Consider the following 12,503-nt stretch of genomic DNA (forward strand, 5'->3'; position numbering starts at 1 on the left):
ACATAGAGCCAGCTAAATGGGAGAACAGAGTTTTTTTATGACTCAGATCAGCCTCCCTAAAAATTTGGAAGCTAGGGCTCTTCAAAGATAGTTTGGCAAGGCGTAGGGTGGCTAGGGAATGGGTGCTGCTGACTGGTTGGGGATGCAGTAATAGGGGTGTGAGATGTGGTCCTCGTGCGCTGAGTCCACTTCTGGGTGGGGCCACAGAACTGGTAGGCAGGTCCAGATGGGGTAGTCTGATAGTCAGAAAGGCAAAAGCCTGAAAAGACATCTCAAAAGGCCAATCTCAGGTTCTACAATAGTGATGTAATCTGCAGGAGTAACTGGGGAAGTTGGAAATGTTGTGACCTCTGGGATAAAGGCTGATAATAATCCATGTCTACATCTTAGTAGAATTCAGGCTCTTTTCATTTTCCTAACTTGGCAATATTTCATTAGTTTTACAAAGGCAGTTTAGTTTTGGGGAAGGGCTGTTATCATTTAAAATATACAACAAATTTCTTTCAAAGTTAGGTTGGCGGTCTGGTTGGGGTGGAGCCATTGATTATCAGAAATGTAGAAAACCTGAAGAGACATCTCAAAAGGCCAATTTTAGGTTCTACAATAGTGATTTTATCTGCAGGAGTCATTGGGAAAGTTGCAAATCTTATGGCCTCTGGAATAATGGCTGGCAATCCTTTATGTCTACACCGTAGCAGAATTCAGGCTCCTCTCATCCTCCTAACCTAGTGGTCTCTCATTAGCTTTATGAAGGTAGTTTCATTTTGGGCAAGGGCTATTATCATTTAAAATATACACTAGGCCGGACGCGGTGGCTCGCCCCTGTATTCCCAGCGCTTTGGGAGGCTGAGGTGGGTAGATCACGAGGTCAGGAGATTGAGACCATCCTGGCCAACACGGTGAAACCCTGTGTCTACTAAAAATACTAAAATTAACTGGGCATGGTGGCATGTGCCTGTTGTCCCAGTTACTCAGGAGGCTGAGGCAGGAGGACCACTTGAACCCAGGAAGCAGAGGCTGCAGTGAGCCGAGATCATGCCACTGCACTCTAGCCTGGGTGACACAGCAAGACCCCATCTCAAAATAAAATAAAACAAAATAAAATGAATAAAATAAACATGAAATCTGACCCAAAGTTAACTTGGCCCAAGCCGAGGAAAGAGTAAGGGCAGCTTGGAGGTTAAAGGCAAGATGGGGGTTAGTTAGATCAGATCTCTTTCACTGACATCATTTTCTCACTGTTACAATTTCTGCAAAGACAGTTTCATGACTTGCTCCATGCACACCAGAGTGGCTTGTACACTTCACCTAAAAGATATGTGCAACCCACTGTCAGATTGTGTCTGAGAAGCTGCTGCTTCCTTGGGAGTCCTTAGCAAGGCTGACCACAGATCACAGATGTACTGCAGTGTTGTTTTCATAGTCAGCTGCAGTGTCTCCTTTCTCCTGAAGATTTTATTTTGCTCCCTTCCTATGGCAGAAAAAAAAAAAAAAAAAAAAAAATATATATATATATATATATATATATATATATATATATCGTTCAATATTACCCAAGAGAGGCTGGGTAAGCCCCCTTGGCAACCGTTTCACAGTTAACTGAGTCAAGGAGTCAGAAGAAATAGCTCAACCTGCCACTATAACTTTGGGAGAAGTGGCAATTGGACTGCTATTACTTCTTCAAGATAAATTGTCGCATATCTGGATTGTCTCATTCAGGACTTTTTCAGCTTCGAGTGAAAGAAAATAAAAATCAAACTGGTTTCGCAAGAAAGAGATGTATCATTTGGACCACACACACATCTTTCGATCGTTCACCTTATGACTTCCTTGTCTTGGCTCCGTATTTAATCTTAGGCTTTTCTTGAAAAATATATTGAGTGTCCACTAGGTGCTGGTCACTAGAGACACATCGAGGTATAAGACAGACATGACTTCATGGAGCTTAGCTTATGGCGGGGGGGGTGGGTGGGCAGATAAACATTGAACAAGGAATTACGCAAATGACAAATCAATGACAACATGATGGAAGATGTGAAGAAGACAGGAGCTGAGAGTTTTGAACCCAAAAGTATCTGAGACAGATTTCAATCAATTTAGAAAGTTTATTTTGCCAAGGTTGAGGATGTGCCAGTGACACGGACTCAGGAGATCCTAATGATATAGACCCAAGGTGGATGGGGTACAACTTGCTTATGTACATTTTAGGGAGACATAAGACATCAGTCAGTACACGTGAGATTTACATTGGCTCAATCTGGAAAAGCAGGACAACTCAAAGTGGGATGAGGAGGTGCTTCCAGGTCATAGGTAGATTTTACAATTTTCTGATTGGCTATTGGCTGAATGAGCTGTTATCAATAGAAAGGAATGTGTGGATTACATAAGGAGTTGTGCAGACCAACGTTTTATCATGAAGATGAAGCCTCCAGGTAGCAGGCTTCAGAGAGACTAGATTGTAAATGTTTCTTATCAGACTTAAGGTCTGTGTTGATGTTAACGCTGGTTGACTTTTCCTGAATTCCAAAAGGAAGGGGGTATAATGAGACATCATGTCCAACCCTCCCTTCTCATCATGGCCTGAAACAGTTTTTCAGGTTAACTTTGAAATGCCCTTGGCTGAGAGGAGGGGTCCATTTACATGGCTAGGGGGCTTAGAATTTTATTTTGGGTTTACAGAATGTACCCCAAAAGAGTTGTGTTAAATCACATTTCACAAATGGTTAAAAACATAGTTCTCATAAAATAGATAATGGGCATTGGCCAAAGATTTCCTTAGCTCACTAAGGAGAAAAGCAGCAGGATAAATGAATGATTCCGCAGAAGGTTTGAGAAACTGATGTTTGTGTAATTAGTAGAAAAAGAAATGCGGAAATAACTTTGCTCAGTTAAATATAAAACCGACTGATAGGACAATAGAATCACAAGCTTTGGGGTTATCTTATCTACTAGACTGAAAAAAAAAAAAAAGATTTTGGCCAGACATGGTGGTTCACGCCTATAATTCCAACACTTTGGGAGACCAAGGTGGGCAGATCATCTGAGGTCAGGAATTCGAGACCAGCCTGGCCAACATGGTGAAACCCTGTCTCTACTAAAAATACAAAAATTAGCTGGGCCTGGTGGCACATGCCTGTAATCCCAGCTACTTGGGAGGCTGAGGCAGGAGAATCGCTTGAACCCAGGAGGCAGAGGTTGCAGTGAGCTGAGATCGCGCCACTGCACTCCAGCTGGGCAACAGAGCGAGACTCCATCTCAAAAAAAAAAAAAAAAAGATTTCAACTCAGTTTTCTAAAAGTTAACATCTGTCTTTGCAGACTAGGGAGGCCCTCTGGGCCTGACTTGATGGTGAATAATAAATTAAACAAAGTAATATTACTGTGAGGAAAGAAATAGCTAATTAGAAAATGCTCTAGCATGACATTAAAAGTTTACACGATTGTCTTTTTGGGTTTTTTTTTTTCCCCCAAGCTTTGAATATTTTTCCCTAACATACAAATGACCTGACTTCGCAGGGTCTACATCAGTCACTCACAGTGGGCGTTTCATTCTCATTTTAAATCAAACATAAAGAGGTTAAAGAGAAAGAATGTATGATCCTCAGGAGGTATGTGACAGGAGAAAACGTAATAATAATTATTATAATAACAATAGCTACTGCTCATTGACTCTTAATAGATGCCAGGCTCTGGGTCCAGCATTTCCGGATGTTGTGGAGTCGCAGTTTCACACAGCACTGATCAGGTGTGCAGAAAAAAATAAAGCTGCTTTCTTTTCTGTAATGGACTTAGACTTTCTCATGCACTTTTGTGAGCTCCTGGTGACCGAGGAGAAGGGACTCTGTATGCTGCATGTGGGACTTTCTGAGCTTCACTGCTTCACTTTTCTGACTGGCCCCTGTTAACAGCAAAACCAAGCTCTATAAAATAGTTCAAAGAAGTTTATTCTGAGCCAATATAAGTGGCTGTGGCCTGGGGAAACAAACCCGAGAAGCTTTGAATAAGTGGTCCTGAGGTGGTTAGATTACAGTTTGGTTTTACACATTCTGGGGAGGCAGAAGTTACAGGCAAAGACATAAATCAGTACATGGAGATTATAAATTGGTTTGGGCCCAAAAGGCCGGATAGCTTTAAATGGGTTATAGGAGATTCTTTAACTTGCAGTTTGTTAGAGTAAGACTTTGCTAAAACTTGGAGTTTACAGGAAGAAATGCTTTACATTGGCCGGGCGCGGTGGCTCATGCCTTCACTCCCAGCACTTTGGGAGGCCGAGGCAGGTGGATCATTTGAGGTCAGGAGTTTGAGACCAGCCTGGCCAACATGGTGAAACCCCATCTCTACTCAAAATGCGAAAAAATTAGCAAAGTGTGCTGGTACATGCTTGTAATCTCAGCTATTCTGGAGGCTGACCAGGAGAAGTGCTTGACACAGGAGGCGGAGGTTGCAGTGAGCTGAGATCACGCCATTGCACTCTAGCCTGGGTGACAGAGTGAGACTCCATGTTTTATGTTGAGGATGCGTGCAGCAAGATGGATTGCTTACGTTGTGACTGCGCCTTTGCCTGGCCTGGCCTTAGTCCTGTTTGTAATCTGGTATTTTATTGCCACAAAGAGTCTGTTTTGTCAGTCTTACGATCTCTATTTTAACATTCATGTTAGCCCATTGTTGTATCTAAACTCCAAAGGAGAGGGGGTATAACGAGACATGTCCAATCTCCTTTCTCTCATGGCTGACAATTCCATTCTTAAGGTTTTTCTTACATCCTCTTGGCCAAGGAGGGGAGAATGTTCTGTCAGTGGGGGGGCCTTAAGATTTTATTTTTAGCCTACATTCCTAAACCAGTGCCCACTGAAGCGGGACTGGTCCCGCTAGCTTTGGGGTATCATTCTGGCTTTGTGCTGGAGATCCTGGCCTGTTGCTTCCTCTTGTGAGTTCCCTCCATGCAGCGCCTTCTCTGTCCCACTCGTAGGCTACTGCTGCGCCTGGTTCAGGGAGGGCCAAGAGCCTGCCTGAGTCCTCCCCCTGGGGAGTCTTTTCTGCTCCTGCTGCTGCTGCTGGAATGATGTTGCCTGGTGCATGGATAGGTCTCTGGCCAGCGTTCCAGCCGAGGAGGAGGGAAACCCACCTCTCCCCACCACCTGTCCTTTCTCCTTCCCAAGGTTTTCTAAGCCCTAAAGAGAAGGGCTTCTCCTGTAATCACCCAATGAGTTCATCTAGAGCTGATTCACTGAGACGGCAATATTTTAGCAGAGAAAGCGTTTAATAAACACAGTGCCAGCCAAGCAGAAGGATGGAAGTTTATTACTCAAATCGACCTCCTCCAAAATTCAAAGACTAGGGTTTTTCAAGGATCTTTTGGTGGGAAGGGGGGCTAGGGAATGGGGAATGCTGATTGGTGGGTCGAGAGTGAAATCACAGGGGGTCAAAGCGGTCTTCTCATGCTGAGTCAGTTCCTGGGTGAGGATCAGAAGACCAGGTAAGCCAGTTTTGTTGTATGGGGTCCTGGTCTGGATGGCACCAGCTGGTCCATCAGAATGCAGGGTCTGGAAAATATTTCAAACACCAATTTTAGGTCAATAATAGTGATTTTATCTATAGGAGCAATTGGGGAGATCATGAATCTTATGACCTCTGGCTACATGTCTCTGGAGCCAGAATTCTAACTTTGTGGCTAATATGTTAGTTTTACAAAGGCAGTTTTAGTCCCCAAGCAAGGAGATGGTTAGTTTTGGGAAGGAGCTATTATTGTCTTTGTTTTAAAGTTAAGCTAATGGCCAGGTGTGGTGGCTCATATCTGTAATCCCAGCACTTTGGGAGTGCCAAGGTGGGAAGATTGCTTCAGTTCGGGAGTTAGAGACCAGTTTGGGCAACACAGTGAGACCCTGTTGCAACAAAAAATTTAGCCAGGCATGGCGGCATGCACCTGTGCTCCCAGCTACTCAGGAACCTGAGGTGGGAGGATCACTTGGGCTCAGGAGGTCAAGGCTGCAATGAGCTGTGATTGTGCCCCCGCACTCCAGCCTCGGCAACAGAGAAAGATCATGTCTCAAAGTAAATAAAGAAACAAATACAAATAAAAAATGAACTGAAACTAAATTCTTCCCATAGTTAGCTTGGCCTAGGCCCAAGAATGGACAAGGACAGCTTGGAGATTGGAAGCAGATGGAGTTAGTTAGGTCCGATTTCTTACACTGTCATAACTTTTCTATGTCATATTTCTCTTACTGTCATAATTCTTGCAAAAGTAGTTTAACTCCCACACATGCCATATCCTTCTTCCTGGGCTAGTGCCTGCCTTGTCTACTCCCCTAAGGCAGAGAGCAGGGAAGAAAAAAAAATGGTTTAAGAATAGGGATAGTGTATCAGGAGTAAGCCCAAAATATTACTACATTTACACTTAGATGATCATTTATTCTCCAGTTATTCTAGATAGAGCATCATTTCCAAGGATCAGAATAGTTCCGCAACATGTTAGGGACACACAGCTTCTAAGCAACAGTTCTGGGTTCAGGTCCAGGTTTCTATGATGCCAGAGCCTAAGCATATACAAATCCCATTCTGCCTCCTGATACAGGGGTAGATGGAAGGCTAGAGGGTAGACAGCTCGGGTTTGATTTTGGCTTTCCTAACTGGGTGGCGGCTTTGTGACCTCAGGTGAGCCACTTCACCTGTCTGTACTACAGCCTTCACAGCAGGTATGCCACCCATCAGATTGATTACAACACCCCCTATCCTCCATCCACCACTTAGGATAGGTGTGAAGTTGATGACACAATAGTTGGAAGGGAACTTTTCCAAAATAAAAGCCCTCTTCAGATTCTGCAGATAGAAGTCCTCTTCAGATTTACGGCCAAGACATTTGCAATGCTGTCTTGACTAAATGGACCAGATCCTAGACATTTGGATTCTTGCCCCTGGGATTCTTTGAACACTATGTGATCTTGAGTAAGTCTCACACCCTTTCTGAGACTCAGTTTCACCATTTAGAAGGGGATGGGCTCCACCAGCTCTTCTGTTGTGCTGTAATTTAAGACCATGTGGCAGAAACAGCAGATGCAGCTGTGAAAGCTCCCAGATGTGGTACACTAGCCCCAGGCCCCCTGTCTGCATCTGCCTCTTGGCCAGTTGCCCTGTATCTGTTGTCAAATCCTCCTCTTTGTTTCTAATTTTGCTTATTTATACTGTCTCCTTTCTTTCCCCTTGATTTTTCAGAGGTTCACCTGTTTTATTTACTTATTTATTTTCTTCAAGAAATTAACTCTGGGATTTGTGTATCAATTCTGTTTATTTTCTCCTTTTCTGTAGGTTTATTTTGTGTTTGGCTTTGACTTTCAGTTGAATATTTTACTAATTTATTTTTTCTTCTTTTGCCTGACTCTGCTCTTTAAAAATAATGAATAGCTTTTTTTGTTTGTTTGTGTGTTTTTGTTTTGAGACAGAGTCTTGCTCTGATGCCCAGGCTGGAGTGCAGTGGCACGATCTTTGCAGGTTTAAGTGACTCTCCCGTCTCAGCCTCTTGAGTAGCTGGGATTACAAGTGCCTGCCATCATGCCCGGCTAATTTTTGTATTTTCAGTAGAGACAAGGTTTCACCATGGTGGCCAGGCTGGTCTTGAACTCCTGACCTCAGGTAATCCTCTCACTTTGGTCTCCCAAAATGTTGGGATTACAGGTGTGAACCACCACACCTGGCCAAAAATAATGAACAAGCATTTAAGGGAATAAATGTTTCCTCTAAGTTTTGATATGCTAACATTCTGGCTTTTGCTGCTTTCTTGAGGGTCTACAGTTGAGTTTTTAGTTTCTTTTCTAACATGCTTTAATTTAGGCATTTTTTTAACCCCTAGAATTAGATTTCTGTTTAAATTTTTATTATTGATGTTAAGTTACTGTTTTAGTGCTTTCAAGTTAGAGAATATGGCCTGTGTACTTTTCCTTTTTCCTTTGATTTTCTTTCCTTTTCTTTCAGCATAGCTTAGTATTTGTTCCATGTTATTAAAAGTTCTGTGGACTTTCAAGAAAAAGATTATATTAACTATTTGTAGAGTATACTTTTTTTTTGGTGGAGAAAGAATAAACCTTTTTTCAACTTTTATTTTAGATTCAGGGGATACATGTACACATTTGTTACCTGGGTATGTTGCATGATGCTGAGGTTTGGAGTATGAATGATTCCATCACTCAGGTACTGACCATAGTAGCCAATAGTTAGTTTTCCAACCCTTGTCTTCCCCTCCCCTCTGCCCTCTGTAGTCCCTAGTGTCTGTTGTTGTCATCTTTGTGTCCATGAGTGCAGGGTATACATTTATTCATTCCAATGTATTATAAGGTCCACATCTTTTTTTTTTTTTTTTCTGAGTCAGAGTTTCGGTCTTGTTGCCCGGCTGGAGTGCAGTGGCGCGATCTCAGCTCACCACAACCTCCGCCTTCCAGGTCCAAGGGATTCTCCTGCCTCAGCCTCCTGAGTAGCTGTGATTACAGACATGCGCCACCACGCTCAGCTAATTTTGTATTTTTAGTAGAGACGGGGCTTCTCCATGTTGGTCAGGCTGGCCATGAACTCCTGACCTCAGGTGATCCACCCGCCTCGGCCTCCCAAAATGCTGGGATTACAGGTGTGGGCCACCACGCCTGGCCAAGGTCCAGATCTTTTATAACTACTTATTGTCCTTTTGTTTGCTTGAGCTAAATGTGTAGTGCTTATTAAGTTTCTTCAGGCAATATGATTCAAAAGCGTTCTTTCTATTTCTAGGAGTTCTTGCCTTATCTGTATATGGCAATATTATTAACCACATAACTCTACAAATCTTATTATATTGACATGCAGTTATCTTTGTTGCAGCTAATGCTTTTTCTCTATAATTTTACTTTGTTGCTGGCATTCATTCATTCATTCATTCATCCATTCATTGAATATACACAGTGAACACCTGCTGTGCTGAAGAGATACTAATGAGCAAAATAGACAAGAACCCTGTGGCCTCATGGAGTTTTCTTTCTAGTTGAAGAAAAATAAACAACAATAGTAAATTAACAAAAATAAGTAGTAAAACATGGCATGTTTGAGGCTGATAAGTGCCATAGAGAAAAGTAAACAAGAAATGGGGACAAGGAATCTTGGGGAGTGGGGGCATTCAGATTTTATAGGGAATTCAGGAAAGGACTCACTGAAAAGGTAGCATAGACCAAAGATCTAAAGCAGGTGAGGAGTGAGCTGTGTGGATATCTAGGGAGAGGTTGTCTTAGACAGAGAGGACGGCAAATGCAAGGGCCCTGAGGCAGGAGTGCATCTGGCAAGTTGGAAGAGCAGTAAGGAGGCACGTGTAGCTGGAGCTGGATCCATGAGGGGAGACTGGAGGAGGATTAGGTCTGGGAGGATATATATGGGGAGAGGGTTGGCAGATCCTGTGGGCCTTGTCAGGACTTTGTCTTCTGCTCTGAAGAAGATGGGGAGCCAAAGAGTTAATGAGATCGAACCAACCTTTGCATGTGTCCTTTTTGGTTGTGGTGTGGTAGATCCCTTTTCCCTAGTAGGTCCTTTCCCATTCTTTTATGTCGAATCTTTCTAAGTCCTTTGGTCTTGTATAACAAGTGGCACGTTGTTGGAATTTTTTTCTTTTTTTTTCTTTTAGAGACAGAGTCTCCCTCTGTTGCCCAGGCTGGAGTGCAGTGGCATGATCTCAGCTCACTGCAACCTCTGCCTCCTGGATTCAAGCAATTCTCCTGCCTCAGCCTCCCGAGTAGCTGGGATTACAGGCACCTGCCACCACGCCCGGCTAATTTTTGTATTTTTAGTAGAGACGGGGTTTCACCATGTTGACTAGGCTGGTCTCGAACTCCTGACCTCATGATCTGCCCACCTTGGCCTCCCAAAGTGGTGCTGGGGTTACAGGAGTGAGCCACCGCGCCTGGCCTCTTTTTTTTTTTTTTTTTAAACTTTAAGTTCTGGGATACATGTGCAGAACGTGCAGGTTTGTTACATAGGTATACATATGCCTTGGTGGTTTGCTGTACCTATCAACCTGTCATCTAGATTTTAAGCCCCACGTGCATTAGGTATTTGTCTTAATGCTCTCCCTCCCCTTGCCCCCCACCCCCTGACAGACCCCAGTGTATGATGTTCCCTTCCTTCTGTCCATGTGTTCTCATTGTTCAACTTATGAGTGAGAACATGTGGTGTTTGATTTTCTGTTTCTGTGTTAGTTTGCTGAGAATGATGGTTTCCAGCTTCATCCATGTCCCTGCAAAGGACATGAACTCCCCCTTTTTTATGACTGCATAGTATTCCATGGTGTATATGTGCCACATTTTCTTTAGCCAGTCTATCATTGATGGGCATTTGGGTTGGTGCCAAGTCTTTGCTATTGTGAATAGTGTTGCAATAAACATACATGCGCATGTGTCTTTGTAGTAGGGTGATTTATAATCCTGAATCTGAAGATCTTTTCTCCACAGGAAAATGTTTTAATGTTTATAGCTGTAATTGCCATGTTTCTTATGGTGTTTCTGTTTCTAAAGTTTTCTTTTTCTTTCCTATTTCATTCTTTTTTATTCCATCTCCTTCTGAACAGATAACTATTATCTTAAATCAGTGTTATATTACATTTTTTAAGAATACTTTATTTTGTTATTATTAATAATGACAGTTTGGTCTTACTACAAAAACAACAACAACAACAGCAACAACAACAAAAAGCTAATGCTTTGGAATCAGACTTCTTGGGTTAGAATTTCTACTGTACTACTTCCTAGCTGTGTACCCTTGGCAAGTTACTTAGCCTCTCTGTGCTGTGTTTCCTCATTTGGAGATAATAGTCGTAATTATGTCACAGGATTGTTGCAATATCAAATTAGTTAATATAAATGAGGTGCCCAATGTCTGCTACATAGCACTCAGTAAGTGTTAGTCATTATTATTTAATAATTATTAGAAAAATATAAAAAATCAGACAATTTTGTCCAGATTCCCAGTGCCCATAACCACTATTGACCCTATATAGAGAGAGTGAAACAAAAGTGAAACCTTACTGTGCATACTATTTGGTAGCTTGCATTTTTCACCTAAAAATAATCTGCAATAAATGTAATTGTGGCAAAACTTTTGTGCCCAGCTTTAATAATTTCCTAATAAATTTCTAAGCCAGGAATTGATGCCTTTAAGCATATATGCATCATTAAAGTGTTTGTCAAAATGTCCTACAATTTTAAAAATCAATTTACAGTCTTACCAATCTTGTAAGAGGCTTTTCGGTTTATTAACATTAACATCCAGTGCTATAAATTTCAAAGACATGATGCAAAGATTATACACATACTATATTACAAATTATGTTGAACATTTTCATTTGCCTATTGCCATTTGTTTATATTTATATATGACTATGTCCTTTTGCCTTTTTCTTATTGACTTGTAAGAACTTTTTATATGAGAAGACTATTAATAGGTCTAGGTCTTTTCTGACATATGTATATTGCAACATTCCTCCTTTTCATGTTGTAAATTAATGTTTGTAATATGCATTCTTAGTGGTATATAAAGCATTTGATTAAACTCCAATCTATTATGATAAATATCAAGTCAATTGCCAGAAAAATTTCTCAAGTTTTTCTTTTCATTGAGTAATTGTTACCTGAATTATCCATGCTGTGTTCACTGTCTCAAATGAATTTTTTAATTCAGTGATTATATTTTTTTTTTCTGAAAGTGGTCTTTCCCACTGTCATATTTGTTCCCTTTTCACAGATGGACCAACCCCTTGAATCTCATTGAAAATATGAATTAGGTAGTTTCTAGAATGTTCTCTCTTTTGGCAGCAGTTTCGTTTCATGGGAGTTAATTTGATTCTGCATTGTTTCTTTCTATTTAAATGACTGAATTTTTCACACGTCCTATTGTGTTTATTTGCCCATACTTATAGAAGAGTGAGCACAGAAATGACAAGTGTCCTTGTTCTAACATTTCATACCCGGATAAAGGGAGACAGGAGGCTTTGTATTTCTTTGAATTCTGTTTTGTCAGATCAGGAGTCCTATTCCTGACATTTGGGCAGGGCTACAGTGGAGACAGGTGTATAACAGGCAGCCTTCATGCCAGATGGAGAGCCATCTTCTCCACGTTGGTTCTATACATCTCAAAGTCAGAAAGGGTCCTGTTCCTCTCTGAAGGGACACATGTGTCCTATTTGGAAGCAGTAGTGGCAGCATCCTTCACTCACTCTGTGGTGTACTGGCCACCATGGACACACGTTGTGGCACCCTTCCCCTGCCTGCTGCTCCAGGTGCTGACATCTCTCGTCCCGCATATGAATGGGAATTGGAGACCCCCACCCAGTCCCTGATGGTCTCAGCCAGGGTCATTATTGGGCTCTGTTGAAGCACCTTTTAGGGATGACAGCTGGTCAATTCCCCTTTATCTGTATTTTCACGAGTGTGAGACCCCAAATACTCTAGATGGTTCACACTCAGGGCATAAATAATATTGAATTGTGCCCCAGGAAAGCAATTC

At 41.9% G+C, this 12,503-nt stretch overlaps 1 protein-coding gene across 19 annotated transcripts in view; it reads left to right on the forward strand.

The window, feature by feature from the left end:
• The window catches only part of PRKCB (protein kinase C beta), a 382,335-nt gene that overhangs the window by 259,238 nt on the left and 110,594 nt on the right, over positions 1 to 12,503 (forward strand).

The sequence above is a fragment of the Macaca mulatta genome, chromosome 20 (genome assembly GCF_049350105.2).
Source record: "Macaca mulatta isolate MMU2019108-1 chromosome 20, T2T-MMU8v2.0, whole genome shotgun sequence".
In the NCBI taxonomy this organism is placed as follows: Eukaryota; Metazoa; Chordata; class Mammalia; order Primates; family Cercopithecidae; genus Macaca; species Macaca mulatta.